This window comes from Phacochoerus africanus, chromosome 5 (genome assembly GCF_016906955.1).
Source record: "Phacochoerus africanus isolate WHEZ1 chromosome 5, ROS_Pafr_v1, whole genome shotgun sequence".
In the NCBI taxonomy this organism is placed as follows: domain Eukaryota; kingdom Metazoa; phylum Chordata; class Mammalia; order Artiodactyla; family Suidae; genus Phacochoerus; species Phacochoerus africanus.
Genome location: NC_062548.1, coordinates 130,673,306 through 130,699,615, shown reverse-complemented (window position 1 = coordinate 130,699,615; position 26,310 = coordinate 130,673,306). Strand labels below are relative to the sequence as shown.

The window sequence follows — 26,310 nt, the reverse complement described above, 5'->3', positions numbered from 1 at the left end:
CCCCATCCACTCCGTCCCCCACCCCGCCTTGCTCGCCAGGCTTCGGCCACACTCATCTTCTTGCTGCTCCTGGACGAGGCCAAGCATGCTCCTACCGCGGGTCCTTTGCACGTGCTGCTCCCTCTGCCCAGAGCCTTCTTCTAAGTCTGCTCCTTCCTCCGCATGTGTGCCCCTGACTCGGGACCTCCCTGAGCTTCCAAGCTAGAGTGTCGCCTCTTGTCCCCGGTGATCTTTGTCAAATCACTTCATTTTATCCTCTTCCTGGAGTTGTGTGAGCTGGGCTTCCTTTCTCCATCGGGGTCTCGTGACTGGAAAGTCAGCCCTTTGAGAGCAGGTGTTTGTCACACCCAGTATCCCCAGGGCCGGCATCTAGTGGCTCCTCGGAAAATTTCCGTCCAGCCCGTGCGTGGCTGACTCTGCAGGGGGTGTGGGCTGTGCGGGGAGGCAGGGGGGGTCCATGGGGGTCTTCACTTTGTGAAAATTCACATCTGTAGCAGCGGCCTCTCTGGACGGGTGTGAGGAGATGGGGGCTCCTGGGAGCGGTCAGGGCCTGAACCCAGCCTGACCCACTCAGGGCTCTCCCTTCCCCCCCTCTTCCCTAGGGGACGGGTCCCTGGAGACGTCTGTGGGCTGTGGGAACTGTTCCCAGTTGTCCCCAGCCTGGGTGTGGCTCCCCTGAAGCCCCCACATCTGCCAGGTGGGCCAGGATGGATGCAGGAATGACAGTGGGTGCCTCATGTCCTCTCTTTAACTTTTGGCCGAAATTTAACTTGTGGGCAGTAGGGAGACAGCTCAGCCAGTATTGACAAAATGAGCAAGCCTGTGTCACCAGCACCCAGAAGCCCCCTCATGACCATTTCCAGTCATTGCCCCCCACCAAGGGCAGCCGCTGTCTTGATGCCCCTCGCCATGCATCCGTTTTGTAAACGGACTCAATGGCAGGGCATCCTCTGTGTCCGATGCTTCACTCTGCGTCCGGCTTGGAGCTTCATCAGTGTCGCGTGTCATTGCAGTGCATTCTGATGGCTCTGTGGTCCTCTGTTGTACAAACGCATGATGGCTTTTTCCCTCAATGACAGATGGACAGTGGGGACAGTTTCCACCAGCGGCTTTTACACATCCTGCGGCCGAGAGCCTTCTTGCACCCGTCCTTGGTGGACGTATGTCCATTTTCCTGTCGGGAGTATATCAAGGGGTTGAGTTTCTGCTTCACGGGGTGTGTGTGGACTTTTTTCATTAATATGGCAGTTTTTCCAGAATGGTCGGAGAGGGTAGGTTCTTTTGTGATGAGAGCTCAAGTACCCTGGTAACGGCGGTGGACACGAGAGTGACAATAAGGTGTCGTCAACATCCCCGGCAGTTGGGAAGGTGGCCGGCACCCGGGGCCCCTGGTGACCAGAGGGCCATGCAGGGCTCAGGTGAGTTCACTGTCACCTTGGGCGTCCTGCCTTCTTTGGTGAAGCTTGCAGCCTGCGTGGCCTCACTGGCGCCCCCTGGGGACATCTGCGGGACACTGGCCCCGTCTACCTCAGTTCTCGGACGGAGCAGCGGAAGAAAATGCCTCTACGTTGAGCCAAGTGTCTGTGGGAAAGTATCCCTTGAGCAACTGCCCTGATCACCTGGGGACGGTGCTGGAATTAGTCGCCCTAAAGCCACAGTCACCTCCGAAATGGTCATAATCCAAACCCCCTCCGTCTTTGACTCTCGCCCCACTATTTCTCCCCTGGGGACTTGGCTTCCTCATTAAGTTGGATTTCAGGATATATTAAAATAATTTGTCATCTCTTGAGTACACATCCGGCCCTGGTCTAAGCGGGCAGATGAGAGTCCTCCCGGGAGGCCTGGGTCTGTGCGCGAGGAGACACTGAGCCCTGGCAGGAGGAAGGTTTTGTTTTGTTTGGTTTGGTTTTGTTTGTTTTTTTTTCAGGGCCCCACCTGCAGCCTATGGAAGTTCCCAGGCTAGGAGGTGAATGGAAATGCAGCTGCCAGCCTACACCACAGCCACAGCAACGTGGGATCCCAGCCACGTCTGCGATCTACGCCTCAGCTCATGGCAACGCCAGGTCCTTAACCCACTGATCCGGGCCAGGGGTTTTGAAGCTGGCTTCAGGGATACTAGTCGGGTTTGTAACCAGCTGAGCCACACGGGAACTCCCAGGAGGAAGCGTTTATAGCTGCCTTTCCCAAGGACGGGCCGGCGAGGACGATGGGCACCAAGCCCTCCAGGCCTGGGCCTTGAGGGGAGGAGCTGGGCCCAGAAATGGCCCTAGAACCCTGGTCTCTTAGTGATGATTCCTAGAGAGGGCCCTGGGAGGACAGCACCGTGGTTTCAGGAGCCGAGAGCTCTTTGAGCCTGGACCAAGCGTATATCCTGAGGGGCTCCCCCCACCCCCTCGGTGACCAGGTCACCTCCTTGAAAGCAGAGTGTTCCCTAGAGCTGTGTTTGACTGCCCCCCTCCCCCGACACCTGGCACATGCCTGAGTGCACTCCACTGGCTGCGGGCATCTCAAAAGTGGGGCCCGTGTCCCTGCCCCCAGGACTCGTGGCATACGGAGGTTCCCAGGCTAGGGGCCTAATTGGAGTTGTAGCCACTGGTCAACACCACAGCCACAGCAACGCCAGATCCAAGCTGCGTCTGCGACCTACACCACAGCTCACAGCAACGCCGGGTCCTTAACCCACTGAGGGAGGCCAGGGATCGAACCCACAACTTGATGGTTCCTAGTCGGATTCATTAACCACTGAGCCACGAAGGGAACTCCTTCTTTGTTTTTAAAAAGCAGCTTTAGGAGTTCCTGCTGTGGCACGGTGGGTTAAGAATCTGACTGCAGTGGCTCGGGTCACTGCAGTGGCTCGGGTTCGATCCCTGACCCAGTCCAGTGGCTTAAAGGGTCCAGCGTTGTGACAGCTGCGGTGTAGATTACTCAGATTCAGTCCCTGGCCCAGGAGCTTCCATATAACATGGATGCAGCAGTAAAAAAGAAACAAAATCAAACCCAAAAAAGCCTCAGCTTTATTGAGATATAATCCTCATATGCAGTTCACCCATGTAGAGTGTACAGTGCGGTGGTTGGTGTATATTCACACGTATATGTGCAACCATCACTTCAATGTTAGAGGCTCTCCATCACCCCAAAAGGAAACCCCACATCCTTCAGCTACCACTGCTTATTCCCTGTGGCACCTGTCCCCCAGCCCCAAGAAACCACTAATCTACTTTCTCTCTGTAGATGTCCTATCCCGGACATTTTATATAACAGTCATGCAACACGTGTCCTCTTGTGTCTGGCTTCACTTAGCATCATATGTTCAAGGTTCACCCATGTTTGGAGTTCCCGTCGTGGCTCAGTGGAAACGAATCCGACTAGGAAGCATGAGGTTGCGGGTTCCATCCCTGGCCTCGCCCAGTGGGGTAAGGATCCGACGTTGCCTCGAGCTGTGGTGTAGGTCTCAGAGGTGGCTCGGATCCGGTGTTGCTGTGGCTGTGGTGTAGGCCGGCAGCTACAGCTTGGATTCAACCCCTAGCCTGGGAATCTCTGTATGCCGTGGGTGCGGCCCTAAAAAGGGAACGAAAGAAAAAAGGTTCCCCCATGTTGTAGCCTGTGTCAGTACTTCATTTCTTTGTGTGGCTAAATCATATTCCACTGTCTGAACACACCGCATTTTGTCGATCCACTCATTAATTGAGGACTCTGTGGGCTGTTTGCACTTTGGGGTTAGTATGCATCCTGCTGCTGTGTATAAGGGTGTTTTTGTTTGTTTTTATTTTTTGAACACGTTTTTTGATGGACATACATTTTCATTTCTCTTGGGTTCCTCCCTAGGAGTGGCGTCTCTGGGTTATGTGATAATATATGTTTAATCATTTGAGAAACTGTCAGACTATTTTCCAAAGTGGCTGAACCGTTGATGTTGCCAACAGCCGCGTGTGAGTCTTTGCGTTGCTCCAGGTCCCCCACCAACACTTGTATCGATCTGACTTTTTGACTCCAGAAAGCTTCATGGGTGTGAAGTGGTATCTCATTGTGGGTTTTGGTTTTTTTTTTTTTTTTGCCACTTCTTGGGCCGCTCCCACGGCATATGGAGGTTCCCAGGCGAGGGGTCGAATCGGACGGAGGTGTAGCCACCGGCCTACAGCAACGCGGGATCCGAGCCGCACCTGCGACCTACACCACAGCTCACAGCCACGCCAGATCCAAGCTGCGTCTGCAACCTACACCACAGCTCACAGCAACCCCGGATCCTTAACCCACTGAGCGAGGCCAGGGATCGAACCTGCCACTTCATGGTTCCTAGTCGGATTCGTTAACCACTGAGCCACGACGGGAACTCCTCCTTGTGGTTTTGATTTGCATTTTTCTCTAATAACTGATGATGCTGAGCATCTTTTCATGTGTTTATTGGCCTTTTTTATATCCGCTTAGGAGTAATGTCTATTCAAATCCTTGGCCCACTTTTCAGTTTGGTATTTGTCTTTCTAGAGTTCTTTACATAATTTAGATAGAAGTCCCTTATCAGACATAGGATGTGCAAATATTGTCACCCATTTCGTGGATTGTCTTTTAGCTTTCTTGATCGCAGCCTTTGAAGCACAAGTTTTAAATGTTGATGCGGTCCTGTTTGTCTCTCTTCTTTGGTAATTTGGGCTTCTTGGTGTCATCTAAGAATCCTTTGCCAAATCTAAGATGTTCATTTTCTTCTAAGAATTTTAGTTTTTGGAGTTCCCGTTGTGGCTCAGTGGTTAATGAATCCGACTGGGAACCATGAGGTTTTGGGTTTGATCCCTGGCCTCATTCAGTGGGTTAAGGATCCGGGGTTGTTGTGAGCTGTGGTGTAGGTCGCAGACGCAGCTTGGATCCCGCCTTGCTGTGGCTGTGGTGTAGGCCGGTGGCTACAGCTCCAATTGGACCCCTAGCCTGGGACCCTCCATATGCTGCTGGAGCGGCCCTAGAAAAGGCAAAAGGACCAAAAAACAAAAAAAAAATTATAGTTTTTGTTCTTACTTTTAGGTCTCTGATCCATTTTGAGTTAATTTTTGTGTATAGTGAGAGGTAAGGGTCCAACTTCATTATTTTGCACGCAGGTATCCAGCTGTTGAGAAGATACTCCTTCTCCTTTAGGCGGTCTTAGCACACTTGTTGAAAATCAGTTGAGGGAGTTCCCATCGTGGCTTAGCAGTAACGAACCCGACTAGTATCCATGAGGACATGGGTTTGATCCCTGGCCTCGATCAGTGGGTGAAGGATCCGGTGTTGCTCGGATTTGCAGCCGCAGCTCCAAGTCAACCCCCAGCTTGCAAACGTCCATATAGTGTGGGTGCGGCTTTAAAAAGACAAAAAGAAAAGAAAAAAAGAAAGAAAAGAGAAAAGAAAATCAGTTGGCTGTAGGTGTGTGGGTTTATTTCTGGACTCAATTTTATTTCGCTGATCTCTAGGTCTAACCTTATGTCAGTACCACAATGTTTTGGGGGGGGGGCGGTTTTGGTCTTTTTGCCTTTTCTAGGGCCACTCCTGTAGCATACGGAGGTTCTCAGGCTAGGGGTCCAATCGGAGCTGTAGCCACTGGCCTACACCACAGCCACAGCAACTCAGGATCCGAGCCACATCTATGACCTACACCACAGCTCACGGCGACGCCAGATCCTTAACCCACTGAGCAAGGCCAGGGATCGAACCCACAACCTCATGGTTCCTAATCGGATTCGTTAACCACTCAGCCACGACAGGAACTCCAGTACCACAATGTTTTGAATATTATTGCTTTGTAATCAGTTTTAAAATTGAGCGATGTGAGTCCTGCTTTCTCCTCTTTTTCAGGGTTATTTTGGCTATTCCGGCTCCTTTGCCATCCTAGGTGAATGTTAGGAATAGCTTGTTAATTGCGACAAAGGAGTAAGCTGGCATTCTTTGGGAAAACTCAAGGTTAATTTGAGGAATATTCCCAGCTTAATAATGAACATGGGATATTTTCCCAATTATTTAGATCTTCTTTAATTTTTTTAACAATGTTTTACAGTGTTTAAAGTAAAAGTTTTGCTCTTGCTTAATTTATTTTTACTTATTTTATAATTTTTGTTGCTATTGATAACAGAATTGTCTTAATTTCATTTTTGGACTCTTCAAGGCAAGTATATAGATAGAAATACAATTAATTTTTTAATGTTAATCTTATATCCAGCAACTGTGCTAGACTAACGTCCTTAGTTCTACTAGATTTTTATGTGTTTGTATGTGTGGATTCCTTGGGATTGTCTATATATAAGATCATGTCTGGAGTTCCTGTTGTGGCGCAATGGAAACAAATCCGACTGGTATCTGTAAGGACATGAGTTCGATCCCTAGTCTTGCTCAGTGGGTTAAGGATCCAGCCTTGCTATGAGCTGTGGTGTAGGTCACAGACATGGCTCGGATCCCGTGTTGCTGTGGCTGTGGCATAGGCTGACAGCTTCAGCTCTGATTCCACCCCTAGCCTGGGAACTTCCATGTGTCACAGGTGTGGCTCTAAAAAGCAAAAATAAAAAATAAATTTAAAAAAAGAGATCATGTCATTTGCAGATAGAGGTAGTTTTACTTCTTTTCCAATTCAGATGCCTCGTATTTCTTTTTCTTGGTTAGCACTTAGAACCTCTAGTATAATGTTGAATACAAGTGGCAAGAGTGAGCATCCTTCTCTCATTCCTGATTTTAGGGAAGAAGCATCTGGTGTCGTCACCATTAGATATGATTTAGGCTGTGCGTTTTGAATAGATACCCTTTGGCAAACTAGAGTTGTCTTCTACTTCTTGAGGGTTTTTGTCATGAAAGGACGTCGGACTTTGTCAGATGCTTTTTCTGTATCCATTGAGATGAGCGTGTGATTTTTACTTTTGATTTTCTTGTCTGATACGGTCCATTAATTGATTTTCAGATGATCAACCAACCTTGGATTCCCGAGATAAATCTCACCTGGTATTATGTGTACTTCTTTTTATTCTCTATGTTGCTGGATTTGGTCTGCTAGCATTTTGTTGAGGGTTTTGTTTTGTTTTGTTTTGTTTTTCTTTCATCCGCATCCACCAGGGGCGTATCGGTTTGTAGCTTTCTTGTAAAGACTCTGGTTTTGGTATCAGCGTAGTACGAGCCTCATAGAACCAGTTGGGGAGTGTTCCCTCCTCTTCTGTTTTTTGAGAGAGTTTGTGAGCAATTGGTATTCATTCTTTAAATGTTTATAGAACTCAACAGTGAAGCCATCTGGGCCCGGGCTCCTCTTTGTGAGTAATTTTTTGATTACTAATTCAATCGCTTGCCTTGTATAGGTATTCCAGATTGTCTATTTCTAATTTTTCTTTTTTCTTTTCCTTTTTACCTACGACATGTGGAAGTTCCCAGGCTAGGGGTCGAATGGAAGCTATAGCCACTGGCCTACACCACAGCCACAGCAACGCCAAGCCGCATCTGTGACCTACACCACAGCTCACGGCAATGCCAGCTCCTTAACCCACTGAACGGGGCCAGGGACAGAACCTGCGTCTTCATGGGTACTAGTCAGGTTTGTTACCACTGAGCCTCAGTGGGAACTCCCCAGATTGTCTATTTCTTCTTGGGTTGGTGTTGGCAGTTTGTGCCTTTCTACTTGGTTTAGATTCTCACTGGAATGTTTTCAAGGCCTCTCTCTGCTCTTTTAGTCATTGTTGACACCTACTGTGTACTTCCTATGTGCCGAGTAGTGTGTGTGTGTGTGTGTGCGCGCATTAGCTCGTTTAATCTTTATAAGAACTTGATGAATTAGGTAGAAATACGACCATTTTACATCCTGGAAAACCGAGGCAGAGAGAGTTAAACAGTAGGTCGGGGTCAGACAGCTGGGAAATAGAGCTCGGGTTTGAACCCAAGCAGTCCTGCCACACTCCCCCTCTGCTCTGTGCCAGGGGCTGGGAGTACAAGAATGAGTCAAATCTAGGGAGTTCCCATTGTGGCTCAGCAGGTTAAAAACCTGACTAGTATTCATGATGACAGGGGTTCGATCCCTGGCCTCACTCAGTGGGTTAAGGATCTGGTGTTGGTTTGAGCTGAGGTGTAGGTCGCAGATGCTGCGTGGATCTGGCATTGCTGTGGATGTAGTGTAGGCTGGCAGCTGCAACTCCAATTCGGCCCCTAGCCTGGGAGCCTCCATAGGCTGTAAGTGGGGCCCTAAAAAAGCCAAAAAAAAAAGGGGGGGGGGAATGAGTCCAACCTGGTCACTGCCTGAGTCATTCCTTAGAGACCCCAAACCTAAGACAGGGAGGGAGGTGCCTTGGGCCTAACTGAACAAAAAGGGCTGGGTGGCTGGGAAGGGTCTCCCCCACCCCCGCAGGAGAATGTGGGGTGTGAAGCGGGCCTTGAAGGAGGGTCCAGTTTGGGGGGGCGGGTAAGTCCTGAGCGTGCCCCTCCCCCGCCCAGTGCTTTTGGCTTCATGCTGTCCTGTCTCCCACGGGCTCAGCGAAGGGAAAGGGGGTCCCGGGACCCTTGCTAGGCGGCCGGTGCTGCTCCTGGCCAGAGTCTGGAGCAGTTAAACTCGTCCCAGTCCGTCTGAATCCCGCCGGCCTGTGCAGTTTGCGCTCCTGGAGAGGAAGAGCCCTGACCATTTGGAAGACTGCTGGGAGACAGAAATCAGGAGCCATCAGACAGAGCTCGACATAATTATTCCTGCCTAATGACTTCTGCTCCTTGATTCCGTCTCGAGCAATGAGTGTAATCTTTATCTGTCACCGGAAGGCTGGTGGCTGGGGAGCCCCTGAGGCTTCGCCATAGAGCCAGGAGGAAATTTGCAATGGGAGTTAATGGAGTGAGTGTTCCCAAGCAGCCTGGGAGCCAGAAGCCTCTGGAACGAGATGGCCCCTCCTGGGAAGAACCCTGGCGTCAGAGCTGGTCCTTCACAGGGTCACTGTCATGAAAACCAACAACAGAGATGGGGAAAGCGAGCCTGGCGGGGATGGCAGGGCGTGTCCAGGGGCACCGTGGGACCGCTTCTCTTCTGCACCCCCCAACACCCCCCCCCCGAGGTTTCCTCGGGGGGGCGGGGGAAGCTGGGCGCTGTCTCTGTGAGACGGTGACCCTGTGGCCTGGGAATGTTTTCATCTGTCCTTAAGCTTGATGACTGCAGGACCACCCTCGGGAGGCTGGAAAAGGGGGGCGGCCTCTGTGGCCAGACGGCAGACTGACCTGCAGTCCGAAAAGGCCCTGTGCATTTATGGTGCGTTATGGTGGGAGGGTGTGTCCTGGAGGGTGAGGTCCCCCCTGCAGGGCCGCAGGCCTGGGGCACATCTGCTCCGGCTCTGGGAAAGCAGGACCCCCCTCCTCCCCACCAACGCGAGGGGGCATTTGCTCTGCATTCCCACGCCGCCTATAAGCCCCTGTAATTAACGAGGCTTCTGGAAAGAGATGGGTTTAGGGATTTGCATTTGGGGCGTCCCACTTAGCTGCATGTGACCTTGGCAAGTGTCCTGGGTGTGTCTGCTCCTCTGTAAACTGGGAGTTAGAATGCGCTCTCCCGCACTGGGGCTCTTAGCAGGGCAGCATAAGACGATGACCAGACACAGTGCTTCGGGCACCTTCTGACACTCAGCTGTGTTGTCGGTTTTCACGAGAGGGACCTTGCCAAGGACCCTCGACTCTCTCTGGGCCTTGACTTCCCTGGGCGTCGACACAGGGCTCACAGAATCGTGAGATAATTTAGCCGAGATCACTGACATGAAAGCGCCTTTAAAACATGCGGGGCTAGAGTTCCCGTTATGGCGCAGCGGAAACAAATCCAACTCGAAACCATGCAGGTTTGATCCCTGGCCTCGCTCAGTGAGTTGGGGATCTGGTGTTGCCATGAGCTGTGGTGTGGGTGGCAGATGCAGCTTGGATCCCCAGTTGCTGTGCCTGTGGTGTAGGCCAGAGGCTGTAGCTCCGATTAGACTCCTAGCCTGGGGACCTCCATGTGCCACGGGTGTGGCCCTAAAAACCAAAAAAAAAAAAAAAAAAAGAGTACGGGGCAAGGTGAGCACAGAGAAATTTGTTTGGTAGGATAATGGTGGCTTCAGGACATTATACATTTGTCCAAACCGAGGAATGATCTGTAAGGCGAGCGATGACTTGGTGGTGATAATGCGTGTCCGTGTGGGTTCACTGGCAGTGACAAGTGTCCCCCTGTCTGTGGTGGGGATGGTGAACGTGAGGGAGGTTGTGTCTGGTGAGGCAAAAGGGGACCCCAGTGCTTTCTGCTCGGTTTTGTTAGGAACGTAGAGCTGCTCTAATAAATAAAGTCTATTAAAATTACACATCTAGGAGTTCCCACTGTGGCACAAGGTCATCGGCAGTGTGTCTGGAGCCCTGGCATGCAGGTTTGATCCCTCGCTCGGCACACAGTGGATGAAGGTTCTGGCATTGCCGCACTGCCAGCTTAGGTAGCACCTGCAGCTCACATCTGATCCCATATGCCATAGAGCAGACAAAAAAAAAAAAAAAAAATGTAGGCGTTCCCGTTGTGGCTCAGTGGGTTAAGAACCCAACTAGTCTCCTTGAGGATGTGGGTTCGATCCCTGGCCTCACTCAGTAGGTTAAGGATCCAGGGTCATGGTGAGCTGTGGTGTAGGTCACAGATGCGGCTCAGATCCAGTGTTGGCATTGCTATGGCTGTGGTGTAGGCCGGCAGCTGCAGCATCGGTTGGAACCCTGGCCTGGGAACTTCCATATGCTGTGGGTGCAGCCCTAAAAAGAAAAAAAAAAAAAAACATTATACGTATAAGTGACCTACAGTGAGAATTTCTGACGGGAAGATGTGTGGCTTTTCTACTCCATCTCCTGAATCCTAGCAGTGAATTTAAATAATTTAATTGCCATCTGAATCTCAGTATCAGTGAAGCGGGAAAGAATTTCAGCTCTGAGCAGAATGCACTCTGCTTCCAGTAATGTCCGCATGATGCATTGGAGGGCACTCAGTTGTCAAACATAGATTAATTATTGAGCGCCTGCTGCATACAGGCTCTGGGCCAGGCACCAGTTGCACGGAAAGGAAGACGCCGTCTCCCTGCCCTCATGGAGCTCACAGTCGCTTGGGGGGAAATGCAGCCCTGCATTCTGCAGGTGTGAGGGGAGCCTCCCAGCCCCCACATTGAGGGGAGGAGCTGCTTGGTCCTCGGGACCCCTCCAAGGAGTGTATTGAACCCGTGATCATGGCTACGGAGGGAGAGGACCTTGTATTACCGGGAAATAGTGGGGATTGTGTGTAGGTTGGGAAAGAAAAGGGACCCTCAGGTGAAAAGATGGCATTTAAGGGAGACTGGAGGTTAGGGAGGAGCTGGCCAGTGAGGAAGGCAGAGTGACCTGGGGCCTGAGAGCCCTGGACTGGCTAGTTCCATCCTGTCTCTGCCACTTGGAAGAGCCATGACCTTGGGCGAATAGCATCTCTAAGCCTCAGTTTTGCAACCTGTACAACGGGGTTGATAATTATGCCTACGTCACAGGGCTGTTGGGAGGATTGCGTCGGGTGACGGAAGCACATGCACAGAAGGCTTTCGGCAGAGCATCAGCATTAAAACGACGTCTCACGTACAGGGCGCTCCCCGTTCGGAAGGGCAGGGGCTGGCAGAGAAGGTCGGTCCCTTAGCGGGGCACAGGCCTGTTTGGAATGGCCGCACCTGAAGCCGGCGGTGACAGCTGGAGGGGCTGCCCCCTCCCACAGTGGCCGGGTGGCTCTGACCTGTTGGCTGGAGGTCGATGACGTCTCCCTGACCTCTCGATGCACGCAGGGGCAGAGCTCGGCTGCGGGAGCTCCCGTGGGCCGTTCCAGTGACCTGCAGGCGTCGCAGGCGGCGTAGTGTTGCACGCGGTGGCTGATGCTGCCAGGGTTGAGACCAGAGGCCACGGGCCACACGGAGCTTTGGCCCTGGCTTGTGATGGCCGGTACCTGCACCTGAGGGGTGGCCAGCACCTCTCGGGGGCATGTCCAGTCCGTAGCAGTGGCTTCCCTCCCTCCCAGCGCTGGAGGGACAAATGCTCGTGCCCGGCCCTAAGCAGCTAGATAGGCCGTTTTCTGTCTGTAGCCTGGTCCCCCCTGTCCCATAGGCACGTGGAAGCAACTGGAAAGAAAGTCAGTGGGCTCTGGGCTGGGGTATCCTCCTCCCCAGCGTGACGGGTCTGTCCTCTCTTCTAGGGCATGGTCTAGGAGCCCGGGCAAGGACGCGGAACCAGCCTCGGAGGTTCTGATTCCTGCTCTCTCCGCCTCCACTTGACCTTGGGTAAGTGCTCCAGGGCCAGATGGGCCTGGGGGGCAGGTGCTCTCCCCCACTCTGTGGGGTCCTGTCCTCGTGCCAGCGGGCAGCAGAAAGGACGGGGAAGACCGGAAGTGAGGGGGACAGCCTGCTTGGCCCCCCATGGGGCAAGTCAGGAAACTGGGGCCCAGAGATGCGAAGAACCCACCCAGGTCCCCCTGGAATCTCAGTTTGTCGCCCTAACGTGGCCCGGGGCTTGTGGGTAAAAGCATTTGGCCTGGGTGCCTTGGGTGTGGGATGCGTCTCGTGAGGGAAATCAGCAGCGCATTAGAAGTAAAAGGGGCGGAGTTCCCGTTGTGGCTCAGTGGTAATGAACCTGACTAGTATCCACGAGGATGCACGTTCAATCCCTGGCCTCAGTCAGTGGGTTAAGGATTTGGTGTTGCCACAAGCTGCAGCACAGGTCACAGATGTGGCTTGGATCTGGCGTTGCTGTGGCTGTGGTGTAGGCTGGTGGCTGCAACTCTGATCGGACCCCTTGCTTGGGAACCTCCGTATGCCGCGGATGCGGCCCTAAAAACAGCAAACAAACAAAAAAAGAAGTGTACAGGGTGGACTTTGAAGAGGCTGCCAGGGGAGGGGCAGGGGTGAGTGTGGTCGGGGGCCCCCAGCCACTGCCCTGGGCTCCTCCCAAAGATGCTGGGTTCCCCCCTCCCCTGATGAAGAGAATTTGTTTCACCCCCCAAAACCGGGGTATGCAAGGACACGCCACCCTCAGCTGGCTCCAGTTGTCACCTCTGATGCTGGGGTAGGAGTGGGTACCGGTCCTCCCTCCTCTAACTAAGAGGGGGCCCCCGTCACCCAGGCCCTTGCTGCTGAGCCTCCCCTCTGCCCATTCTCACCTCTCAGCCCCACCCTCTCCATGGGACCCTCTCCTGTGGGGGCATCTGACAGCGGGGCCCAAAGGCCCCCTTCTCCCCCACCCCCCTCCTCGCAGTCTTCTCCCTCCTGCCCCCCACTTTGCTGCCCTTCCCGTCTCCCCGAAAGACTGACCACAGCAACTCCTTCCTCGCCCGAAACCCCCTCACCCTCCCGCCCTTCTGCATGGCCAGGCCACACTAGGTCTGGACCCCAAACCTGGAGCTCTGCACCCTGCCTGCTCTCCCGTCAGACGAGGCGCAAAGTGCAAAGCAGTCAGCGTGACTCCAGGTCTTTTGTCCGGTTCCTCTCCCCTCCCAGCCTCATCTCAAGCTCTGGGTGCAAAGGAGCCACTGTGAAGGCTCCACACATGTTCTGTCTGAGGCGCCGTCCAGCCCCCGGGCCTTCGCTCAGCCCGTGCCCTCGGCCTGCACCCCTGCTCCCCTTTGTTTCCGTCTCATATGTTCCATCCCTTTCCAAGCCTTCCCGACGTGGGGTGGAGCTAAGTGCCTCTCCCCTGTCCTCTGGGGGCACGTGGTTGGGCTCCTGGTGACCCCCGCTGCCCTGCTGGTGGCACCAAGCCAGTGGCAAAAGGGGCTGAGAAGCCAGCTGGCTCTGCTCCGGGTCTGTCTTTCTTCTCGAGCTGAGTGTCCAGTTCTGTTCCCAAGGGAGGAACCAGACGGCGGGTGGGGAGCAAGGCCTCTGACCTTGGACCTGCGCGCTGGGATCCCACCGGGCCCCTTAGCCTCCCCCCAGGTCACATCCACAAGATGGTTCATCACACCTTCGGACCTGGGGTGGGTGTGAGATTTGAGCTGAGAATAGTGTCCAGGGAGTTCCCGTTGTGACTCAGAGGAAACGAGTCCAACTAGGATCCATGAGGATGAGGGTTCGATCCCTGGCCTCGCTCAGTGGGTTAAGGATCCAGCGTTGCCGTGAGCTGTGGTGTAGATCGCAGACACGGCTTGGATCCTGCGTTGCTGTGGCTGTGGTGCAGGCCGGCAGCTGCAGCTCTGATTCGACCCCTAGCCTGGGAAATTTCATATGCAGCAGGTGTGGCCCTAAAAAAAAAGCAAAAAAAAAAAAAGAAGAATAAGAGTGTCTGTAGCCGGCAGTGGGGGGTTGGGGGTTTCAGTTGCCCCTCCCCTCCTCCTCCTCCCAGTGGTCCAGTAGTTACTACAATGACTGTTCCTTGTCCCCTGCCCTGCCCTGCCCACCTCCAGTGGACTGAGGCCAGGGACTCGGGCTCTGGTGCCGAAGGGTGGCGGGAGGGCTTGGGGAAGTGGCTTTTTGCAGGCTCAGCCCTGCCGGCCCCCGCCCAGCCCAGCGCAGCCCTCCTCGGAGCCCTCCCAGAACATCTGGAATTTTCCAGCCCCTAGAAGCAGAGGCTGCTGCTCTGTAATGCTCCCCTTCTGCCCAGAAGACATCAGCTTTAGCACCCAGCCCTGAGGCTAAGATCTGGACCCCCAGCCTGTTGATGTGTCACCACCTTAATTTCTGGGTGCTCGGCCTGACAGCGGGTGCGGCTGAGGGCAGATGCCAAGTCGCTGGTTCCATATGTGCCCCCCCCAACCCAGATGTGAGCTGGCAGTTCAGACGACAGGCCCCTAGCAGCCCCGGCGGCAGCATAGCTGGTCCCCTCCAGCATCAGCATGGGCCCAGCGTGGGCACCCGCTCTCCTCCCCGCATCCCGTGGGTGGAGCTTTCCTGCCTCTCTTGTTTGGACGCTGGGGTGTGGACTTCCTGAGCCAGAGGTGTTTTCCCTCTGCTCTGTCCTTCCCTCTCACCTTCCCTGCCCGCGCCCCCCATGCAAGTGTGCTCTCAGGCAGGACAAGAGAGCCAGGTTGGGACCTCTGCCCCTGGGGACAGATCAGTGGGTGGGTCTCTGGGCTGCTGTCCCCAAAGAAAACAGGCACAGCTGCACGTGGAAGTCGCTGCTTTCATTAGTCCAATTTTTCTCCAGCCCTGTTAAAGCTGGGAAATGGTGGGGAGAAGATCTGGGTCTGGTTACCTGGGTATTGCCTGCTGGAGGTTGGCAGGTGGGCACAGGTGCATGGGGGGCGGAGCCTGGCCAGGTCAGGAGCTGGAGCAGGTGAAGGCGTCCAAAGGAGACAGAGGAGGTGGTGCGTGTGTCTCTTCCCGTCCTGAGGCCCCTGGATGTCTCAGTGCGCACACAGCAAATACTCAGTGACCCCCGCGCCCCACCACCAAGAGATCAGAAACTCCTGGAGGCAGATGACACCTCTGGCCCGAGAACATCCTTGGTCAGGTGACAGGAAATGGGAGGTTCCCCTTTCTCCGCCCCTTGGCCTTTGGTGACAGACACGAGGGAGTGGCCCCTGCACCTTGCCTCTCGGGCTGCCTGCCCCAGGCCCTGGAGGCTAAGACCGCAGGTCCCAGCCTGCCACCAGCCATCACACACTTGACAAATATGCGCTGATCACACACGCCAGAGGTTCCGGGCTCCAGGTTTGCAATGGAGAACAAACTGGAATAAAACTTGGCCAGGGGCAGAGTTCCTGTTGTGGCTCAGGGGGTTAAGGACCTGACCTTGTCTCTGTGAGGATGTGAGTTCATTCCCTGGGCCTCACTCACTGGGTTGACGATCCGGTGTTGCCGCAAGTTGAGGCCTAGGCCTCACATGCGGCTCAGATCCCGCGCTGCTGTGGCTGCGGTGCAGGCTGGCAGCTGCAGCTCCAGTTGGACCCCTAGCCAGGAACTCCCATATGCCACGGGTGCAGCTGTGAAAACGAAAACCAACAACAAGGAACCAAAACAAAAACCGTGTTCTGCCGGAGGCCTGCTCCGGCGACCAGGGAGCGTCCGCTTTTTCCCGATCGGAGAGGGATGCGGCGTCGGCGAATGTACAATTACAATGACGGAGACGGCCTCTTTGTCCCTTCTTTCAGGGCGCTGGACTGCTCAGATTTTATTGGCAACAGTGGTTGATTATATGGACAGCTTTTTGCTGCAGGTTACATCGCAGTGTTAAAAGTACAGTGGTCAACTGTTACACGGTACAGCAGCCACACATCCTGTTTTAAGATCTTTGTTTTAACTAAACTTAGTGGGTACAACTTAGGGGCAATTCGGTACCATACATCATGGAAAGGAGGAGACAGTGCAACTCATCCCACGGCCAGCCAGTCCTTACAACTCGAAGAGGTCACAGACACGAGAATTGGGCATTCACACATCTTGTTTTTAGACTGGGGCTTATCTTTAAAGCGTTATGGCAGGGAGACAGTGTAAGAAAATATAAACCAACTTAACTAGATATCACGTAAAAGCTTCTATAACTCAGAGCTAGGTGTCTTTTGGTCAAGAATAATATATGTCTGAGTTCCCGTCGTGACGCAGTGGTTAACGAATCCGACCAGGAACCATGAGGTTGCGGGTTCAGTCCCTGCCCTTGCTCAGTGGGTTAACGATCCAGCGTTGCCGTGAGCTGTGGTGTAGGTTGCAGACGCGGCTCGGATCCTGCATTGCTGTGGCTCTGACCTAGGCCGTAGGCCGGTGGCTACAGCTCCGATTCAACCCCTAGCCTGGGAACCTCCATATGCCGCGGAAGCGGCCCAAAGAAATAGCAAAAAAATAGACAAAAAAAAAAAAAAAGAATAATATATGTCTAACTTCTAGGAACCTCATTAAAATCCTAACTCTAAAGTTTCCTATATAACTAGTTAGAAGATAAACGCTATATTTTGGATTTAAATAGGGGAAAGTCCTTCAGGATGAAATTCTTATTATATTATTGTTGTAATTGTTGTAATTTTGTTAAATCACAAATCACCACAGGACAATAAGAATGGGAAATAAGAATAATAAGTAAATGATCAGGAAAGACTGAGGAAAACTGAATAGCAAGTGAATAAGAGAAAAGACTAAGTTACCCATGGCGCAATCCCCACTCAGCAACACAAAATGGAAATTATTTCCTGAGAAATTTGGTTTTCCACCTATGTGAGCAGGCGAGCCTTATTGTCTTCTGGGGCCTGCCCTCGGAACTGAGGCGTGCAGGCAGGCATCCCCTTGTTCAGAAACCTGCCCTCGGAACCGCACCGTTCAGCAGGCCTCTTTTTCTGATTAGGAGCCTGCCCTCAGAATTGCACCGTTCATGCAAGCTCCCTTCCTCGGCTACTTGTATTTTCTCGGCTCCCCGCAGTGTTCTAGTTGAGGGAGAGGCAAGGGGCTCAATAAAATACAGAGAAATATTGAAGCAGGAAAGGAGATAAGAATGCGTGTTAGGGTTTTGGTCTTGGACAGAGGACTTGGGGAAAGAAAGCCTCACTGAGAACCGGCCTGAGTGAAGACAGGACGAAGGCGAGGGGGCAGGCTAATAGCTGAGGCACAGCCAGTGCAAAGGGCCTGGGGCAGCAGTGTGCCTGAGGAGTGCTAGAGCAGCAGAATCAGTGTCCCTGGACAGGGGAAATCATGCCTCACAGAGATTTTTTTTTTTAATGATTACTTTTTCCATGATAGCTGGTTTATAGTGTTCTGTCGATTTTCCACTGTACAGCCAGGTGACCCCGTCACACAGACACGCATACCTTCTTTTTCTCACGCTCCGTCATAAGTGACTAGAGGTAATTCCGCAGGCTCTACTCTCAGAGACTTAACCATGGTTCTAGAAATTAATGAACAGGGCAGGGACTTGGGGTTCTGCAGGAGAAGGGGCCAAGAGGGTGTGACCCCGGGCTACCCTCTCCCCTGGGTGCCATCCACCTGGCGTCCCCAGTTGGCCCGCAGAGCAGAAGCTGCTGTGGTTTTGAGGCGGGCGCAGGAAGGGGACATCCTTCCTGGGTTGTGTGTCAAGGCTTATTTTTAGAGTGACAAGTGATGACTTTGCAGCATCACTTCCCGTGGGCATCCCCTTCCACCCTCAAGCACACGGGCAGGTCCTGCGTGACGAGCATTGTGGGCAAACACGTGCTCACATGCACACACACACACACACACACAGTGGGACGCACCGCTCGGCTTGGCCATCTCATCTGCTGTGCAGTCGCTGGAGGGGAACCGTGGTCTTCAGGGGGCCAGCCCTGGCCACGGGAATTGCTGCCCAGGGCATCCCTGAGCTGCTCCGCGTGGGCTTCTGCACCAAGTGCGGTGTGGGTCCCGAGGGCGGGCAGCCCAGCCCCGGGCTCCAGCTGCCAGGGGAGAAGACAGCTGGTAGTAAAAGCCTTGCCCGGTCAGTGTGAGCTCAGTGGCCAAGGGATGGGACAGAGGGAGGCTCCAGCACGAGCGCACGAGGGATGGAGCCGTGTCCCCAAGGCCTCGCTGCCTGTTGGCACCTGGCCAGGCCCCGAGCTGGGCCTGGGCCCATCTGGGCCGTCCCCTCTGCCATCTGCCTCTCCCACCAAGCCCACCCTGCTCCTCCTCTCCTCACCTCCCAGGCATCCGCCTGGCCCCAGGCCCAGGCCCAGATTTCACATTTCCTGTCCTGCTGACACCTTGAATCTTGGCGCGTTTGTCAGCCCCTGGGGGCCCGTGTCTTGCTGAGAAGTCCTCCTGGGACGGGCTCAGGAGGCGGTGGCTGCTCCTAGGACCTCAGAGGGTCTCGAGAAACTGGCTCTCCCACGGATGCCTGAGAAGGTCTGGGTCAGAAAGGCTCTGAGGGGCAGTTCAGAGACTGGGGGGCGGGAAAGGTGGGCCCTCTGGCGGGCACACTGGATGGCGGTCCGTGGCCACAGACGGAGGAGCTGGGGCTGCCTCAAGGGGTCCCCCTCGTCGGCTGGCCTTCTCCCCGCCCCCCGCTCCCTCGCTGCTTCCTCTCACCAATTTCACGTCCCTGCTGCTGGTGGGATTATCCTTAGCTGGGCCCTGGGTGACTGGAACTCAGCTCAGTGTCCTTGGGGAAGAGGGTCAGAGGAGAACCGGGGCCTGGAACGTCACCTGTCTTTCCTCGCCCTCCTGCCACGGCCGCCCCGGACCCCCAGGACCCCCGGTCCCATGCTGGGCTCGGAGTAGGGACTGAACTCGGAGTCGAAAGGTGGGAGGAATCCACGCCTTCCTTCCCCGCTGGACTCTAAGCGCTTTGAGGGCGCCTGGGACGCCTGCGTGTCTCTGCTCTTGGCTCTGAGGCCACTCAGCAGGTGCTCGGTTAGGGCCACTTGAGGGACGCTTTGTGTGAGTTTGTGCTTTGGCCCCGGTGCTCCCTGAAGAACCCCTGGCTTCTCGTGCTCTGATTTAAAGAATAAACATGGCCCAGGGCCACGTTTCTGAGCTGTCTTCACTGGGATTATAAATACGCCCTCTGATGACAACTCAAGACCAGAGCCCGGGGGCCACCGAAGGGCAGCTGGCACGTCACCACTCGTGCGCCTAGCGTCTTGGCCGGGCGGATGCCTCTTTTTACAGAGGATGACGTGTTGTTTTCATTTCTCTCCAGAGACATGAAATATGAATCAAATAGCAGATGAGATGATTCACGGGAAGTTTTCTTCCAAGTTTCAAAACACACATACAACCCGGGGATCCGTGGGCTGAACCATACGTAAGTGGAGCCAGACAGCCACCGGTGGGAGCCCTCCCGCCAGTGGCTCTGCAGCCCCTCACGGCGTGGACCTTGCCGGAGGCTCCAAGGGCGCAAAACCCCAGCGGGCCACGTGGGTCTTGAAAACACCTCTTAAGTTTAATGGTTGTGATGTCATTTCTTCTCAGTCTCTTCCCAAGATTTCTTAGAATGTGACCAAACTGCATTCATCTGGGGCACAGAAATTCAGAATTCACAGAGTTTGTCTGGGGCCCGTGACAAATGAGTCAGCACACCTAAGAACCGGGCAGAAATTAGCCTCCTGCCACCTGCTGGGCAAAGAGCAAGCGGTCTGCCCACCCGGACCCTGGGGAGAGGGTCACCCGCCCCAGCCGAGTTGGGGAACTTCTCTGCTGCCGTCAAGGCTTCCACTGGGGGCAGGCTCCAAGGCATTTTTAGGGTGGACTGTGCCTCGGGGCCACGTTGTCCAAACTGCTATGTTTTAGATGAGGGACGTGGAGCGGGAGACATGTGACTTACCCAAGAGGGCCCAGGCCCTGAAACTGGGGGAAGAAAGACGTGCTGATGATACCCAACTCCCATCTGCTCATTGTAAATGCCCCTCATCTCCCAGCTCTCCGATAGTCCAGCCCCTACGCTTTGCCCGAAAAAGAATTCAGAGGCACTCTTTCGGATATTTTTTTGACTCGGATTTTACATTGGAACTGCCCTCTGGGTAATTAGTCTGAATCCTGAGGGTCTGATGGCATCCTTTCCTTCCTTCCCCCGCTGCATGTCCTCCCCACCCACTACCTCAGTTAATCTATCCCTTTGTTTCTGATGGAGCGCTACTGCTCGGTATTGTTCCATACCGTTCTCTACGGCTCAGGATTGTTGTATGGAGTCCAGTCATGACCCAGGAAGGAGCCCGGAAGGTGCCTGCCAGCTGTGCCGCAGGTTCTGGGTGCTTGCTGGCGGGGGGGTCTCTCCGGAAGCTCAGGCCTATGCGCGGTTGAAGCCCTGGCTCCCTGCACCCCCAAGAGAAGGCCCCGCCCGCCTCCGCAGCCGGGTTCCCCCAGCCACTGGGAGAATGTCACACGGTGGGACGCACCGCTCGGCTTGGCAGTCTCATCTGTGTGGTGTGTGCGCCCGTGTGTGTCACAGACCCACTGAGAGCTGCCCTGCCCCGCAGAGATCCGGGCGGCCAGCCCCCCAGGAAGGCTGGGGGCTGCCCTGGGCAAGGTCCAGCGCCCTCGTTCAGTATCTGCCAAGTCCCCCGTCGGGCAGGGAACCCGTCCTGGGCCTGAGCGGGATCCTCCGTGGCTGTTTGAGGGGGACCTGAACCACTTAGAAGCCACAGGAGACGTCTCACTGTTGGGGGGAGCCCTTCGTCTCCCCGGGATGGGGGTTCATGGGCCCCGTGTCACTCCGATGCCCAGGGCCTCAGGCTGGGGCCAGACTTGTGCCTTGGACATGGCGAGCCTGGGTTTCTCCCGTCTTTCCCCCTCCTTTTCTCCTCGAAGAACAGGAGTTGGGATTTCACGGGCCCTGGTGGATGTTTCGAGCCCTGGGCTCCCCGGCTCTCTGCCCACCCCGGCGTGGGGACCAGGGTTTCAGACCCCTGTGCTGGGGAGAGGGTCTGTGGGGAAACGCAGGAACCCCCCTTGCAGCCTCCGGCCTCCCTGCCTGGCTCTGTTGGACACTGGGGTTCAGCTCGTTAAGCACATTGTGCATTTCGTTCATCATCAGAGCTGCGAGACCCCCTCTTCTATTTGCCTGACGCTCTGTTTGTCCTTTCACAGCCTTCGTTTCCCTTTTTCCTCACAACTGTGAAACCAGCAAGTTATTTCCATTTACAGCCAAAGAAACTGCAGAGACGCTAAGAGGCAGCAGGACGAAAAGGCTAGAGAAGGGTCGGGAGAGACGGGCTGGCCACTTGCTGCCCAGGGAGCGTCCCCACTGCAGCCTCTGAAGCGGGCGATCGGTTCGGTCCCGTGTACAGAGGCGCAAACAGAGGCTTGGTCTGGAGCATCGATGCAGGGGACTTTCTGACCGCAGGACCCTCTGCAGCACCCACCGCCCCCCGACAGACACCTCCCAGGGCGTACTGGACACTGGCTGCATGCTGGATGCCAGCCCGTGCTCCAGCTTCCCCTCCTGCTGGGAAGATGTTGCAGGGGGCAGGACCTGGGCTCCTATCCTGGCCGGGGGCATCCGAGGGAAACTGCAGGCTCGCTCTGCATCTGCAAACGGCGTCTGCTCTGCGTCTGCCTGGTACCTTGAGTCACCAGCAGCCCAGCCGGGCACCAGCAGCCAGGAGGAATGTACTCCAAGATGTGCAGGGGCTGGTGTCGCCAGCCTCCACATGTGATAAGCCCGCTGAGCTGAGCACTCCCCCACCCCCCCCAGCTCTGTCCCCCCAGGGGTGGTCGCAGGGACAGCAGATCTGTGGAGGGACTGGGGGCGATTCTGCCATCTCTGCCTGGCTCTTGCCTTCAGCCGGCCGTGTCCAGCCTGCTGTGGCCTCTTAGCTTCCTTCAAAAGAGCAGGTAGCTTGCAGCCGCCCCAGTCCCTGAGAAGGAGACGCTGTGTGATTCAGAGGTTTGTTGGTTTCACCTTCGGCCTTTGTATGGTTCTGCGTCCCCAACTGGATCCATTGATCGTGGGGCGTGGGCCTTTGCCTGGGGGGGGGGACATGACCAGCCCCCGCCGTCCAGCCCTCCTTCCCTCTCCTTGACCTTATCCTCTGCAACCGGACTTGCATTCTCAGCATTCCTTTACAGTCATGCTCGACGCCCAGACTCTGCGGCGCTGGGTGGGTTCTCTCCAGGCGCCCCCACCCCGCCCTGGCACAGAGTGTTCCCATTGTCGCCCACCTAGAGGACTCCTGGAGCCTGGAAGCCTGGCACAGACCTGCTCTGTCAGTCCTCCCAGCTGTCGCCCCCGGGGAATAGGCGGCTCCACTCCGGCACTGCGGGTCCCCCGTCAGGAAGCCTTGTTACACACGTTGCCCATAGCCTGGGTCACCTAAGGCTCCTGGGCACCCAGGAAGGGTCTCTGGTCTTTCCATCCAGGCGTTTCCATGCCCAGCACAGAGCGGGCCTTGGAAACGTTTATGGGCCAGAGGGAACAAAGGTTCCCTCCCCACTCCAACCTTGGGGGTGTGCAAGCCTCAGATTTGCACTAACGCTCCAAGGCGGGCAGGAGACGCCCCCGGCTCTGTGGCCAGGACTCCACACCTGGATGCCCACTGGGTCACTCAGGCCTGCCCCTTTCCAGGCACTGCCAGCCTTGCTCGCCTGGCGTCCAGCACCCTCTGTAGAAACACGGGGCTCCCCCGTGCCTGGACATACGTGGCGATTTCAGCGTCCAGAAAAGTCACGTGGTCTTGTTTTCAGTCCTGCCTCGAGTGCTCTTCCGGTTGCATCAGCAGATTCTGTCTGTGGAGAGTCTTGTCCTCGAGGGCGTTCCTCTTCCTCGCCCTGTCTTGTTCCCTGTCTTGTTCTTCCCCCAGAGGCTCGTTTATGTCCCATCCACTAACCTGTCTTCCTCCCCGGGGGAAGCAGCTCAACGCGCTCGTCCCTGAAGATTCAAGCAGCAGTGACGGTGGATCTAGGATGAGCCGTACCCCTCAAGTGAGAGGTCCTAGCTGGGGATCACATAGCTGGGGGTGTGTTCCCCGGGCGAGAGGGGAGATGGCACCATCTTGGTGAATGGACCCCCCCCCCCAGTCTGACACCCCCCCCACCAAGGCCCGCTACTCTGCTGCAGCTCTTCCTATTAGGGTAAATGGAACTTTCTAGAATAAAGTCTGAATTAAGGGATGTCCCTCCTTGGAGCTTCAAACTTGAGCAAGAGAGCATCTTGCCATCTTCAGTTCTGCTGTTCTTTCTCGTATCTCTGATACTGGAAGAGTCACAAAATATTAGAGCAAAAATTTCTAGAAGAAACCCATTCACATATTCTTCTGTTCATTCTCTCAGGCACTGAGCCACGCCCTTGGACACACAACCACTATTTCACATATTTTTACCGAGCGCTAGTTGTGTGCCAGGCGCTGTTCCGGGCCCTGGGGAGACGTGGTGAGCTATATAGCAATGTAATGCCAGGGATAGGAACTACCACCAGGGGGCAGAGTAAGGCAGATGCTGTTTGAGATGGGCTCGGAGGAGGAGGTGCCCCCAAGACTTGGGCAAAGACATGAACATCGAGGGAGTAGGCTTTGCTGATACCGAGGGGAGGGAAGGGCAGACCGGGTGGAGGGAACTGCAGTGCAAGGGCCTTGGGGCTCCAACATGTCAGTCGGTTCTCCTCCTGGCCTGAGGGAGGTATTCTCTCTCCTGCAGGAGCTCACAGTCTAGGGAGGAAAACACATAAGGAAATGATGTGCTTGAAGCTGAGGTCATAAAAGAAATAGGCTAAAAAATGCTCTCGGGGAGTTCCTGCTGTGGCTCAGTGATATAAACCTGACTAGTATCCATGAGGACGAGGGTTCGATCCCTGGCCTTGCTCAGTGGGGTAAGGATCCAGGGCTGCCGTGAGCTGTGGTGTAGGTCACAGACGCTGCTCAGATCCCGCGTTGCTGTAGCTGTGGTGTAGGCCGTGGCTACAGCTCTGATTAGACCCCTAGCTTGGGAACCTCTCTATGCCTTGGATGCGGCCCTTAAAAAAAAAAAAAAAAGGCTCTTGGAATGCAAAGGGAAGAGCAGTTGCAGGGGGTTGGGAAATGCATCCCTGAGCAGATGACGCTCGAGTTGGGCTTTGGTGGATGTGTAGGAGTCTGCTGGGCGGCTGAGGTGCGCAGCCACACCAGTGAACCGGTGATTTCAGAGGCCCCAGGGGTGCCGGGAGAGCTATAGCCACAGTTCCTCTCTCTGTTGCAGTCGTGGCTTCTGCAAAGGAAAGAAGATCCTCTTGGGGGTTTTCCTGTTCTTTTCTCACCTCTTCCCCTCCCTCGGCCTCCTTCAGGGCGGGTCAGTTTTAGGAGAGTAAAGAGGGAGGGGACCCCTCTGCCTGGTTTGGTCACTGCCTCTTTCCTTCCTTCTTCCTCTTTTTCCCTCCTCCCTCCCTCCTAACATACTTTCTTTTATATGTACACACATAGATATATTTTTTGCCTTCTAGGGCCGAACCCATGGCACATAGAGGTTCCCAGGCTAGGGGCTGGATCGGAGCTATAGCTGCCGGCCGACGCCACAGCCACAGCAACGCGGGACCTGAGCTGCGTCTGCCACCTACATCGTGACTCACGGCAGTGCTGGATCCTTAACCCACTGATGGAGGTCAGGGATCGACCCTACGTTCTCACGGCTGCGAGTCGGATTCATTTCTGCTGCACCACAACAGGAACTCCTCTTTTACATGTTTTTAAAGCTTTAGGGAGGCAAGGGATTTTAAGCCGCTGGGGTGGGTCCAGAAGTCAGGAGGGCTTTCAGTTGGATTTCTCAACTCAAGTCCCTGGCCTGGAGCCCATCCAGCTGGTGAAGCTGTGACGCAACAGATTTCCAGGAAGCCTCTGGAAACAGGCTCTCGGAGGCTTCTGGGCTGAATTTGGATCTAGGCACACCCTGTAACTGTAGGCTTTAGAGGTGTTACTAACGCCGCTTTCCCCAGATCTCACTTGGGGTTTTTTGTTCTCCTGCAAAAGAGGAGGGGGAGACTCCTTTCTGCAGCCCCTGCCCTTGGCCTTACACCTTAAACAAGGACCAGACCTGGGTCTTCGCTGCAGCTGGCTGCTTAAGGGCACCAAGGAGTGAAATAAACACAGGCCACCTCTCCCAGCTGGGTCACCATTAGCAGTAAGCCTGTGACCAGGGAACTGATGAACTTGAAGAGTCCCTGTTTGGTGGCCCCAAATCCATGCCTCAAGGATCCATCCAGTGCTGGGAAGCCCCTAGAAATACAACTTGAGCCACTTAATCAGTACTTTTAACTCTTCTAGTAGCTACATTAAAAAAGTAAAAAGAGGAGTTCCTGTTGTGTCTCAGCAGGTTACAAACCCGACTAGTATCCATGAGGATGTGGGTTTGATCCCTAGCCTCACTCAGTGGGTTAAGGATCTGGCATTACCATGAGCTGTGGTGTAGGTTGCAGATGCATCTTGGATCTGCTGTGGCTGTGGCTGTGGTGTAGGCCGGCAGCTCCAGCTCTGATTCGACCCCTAGCCCAGGAACTTCCACATGCTGCAAATGCAGCCCTGAAAGGGAAAAAAGGAAAAAAAAAAAAGGTAAAAAGAAACAGGTGAGATTAATGTTACCAATATGATTAATTTAACCCACTATATCTCAAGTTGTATCATTTTTCATTTCACATGTAATCAGAGCAGAAAATTTCTTAATGAAATATTTTATATTAATTTTTTCATATTGAGCCATCAAAATCCAATGTGGGGAGTACCTACTGTGGTGCGGCAGGTTAAGGATCCTGCATTGCTGCAGCTGTGGCATAGGTCACAGCTGAGGCTCAGATTCAGTCCCTGGCCCCGGAACTTTCATGTGACGTGGGTGAGGCCAAAAAAAAAAAAATCCGACGTGAATTTTACTCCTAGAGCACATAGACAAATTCAGGTCGGCCACATCTCAACAGCCACATGTGGCTGGTTACTGTACTGGACAAATCTAGCTTATAGATGGGAAAACCAAGGCACCTGCAGGGCGGAGGGGGCGTGGAAGGGGCGGAGTCTGGAAGCTGGGAGGCGGGGTC

At 54.5% G+C, this 26,310-nt stretch overlaps 1 protein-coding gene across 2 annotated transcripts in view; it reads left to right on the top strand.

Annotated features, from left to right (window-relative positions):
* The window catches only part of HPCAL1 (hippocalcin like 1), a 113,895-nt gene that overhangs the window by 73,936 nt on the left and 13,649 nt on the right, over positions 1 to 26,310 (top strand). For both annotated transcript variants that reach the window (XM_047782658.1, XM_047782659.1), the window contains exon 2: positions 12,158 to 12,242. The gene's annotated coding sequence lies outside the window, so the exon portion shown is untranslated. The remainder of the gene's footprint in view (positions 1 to 12,157; positions 12,243 to 26,310) is intronic.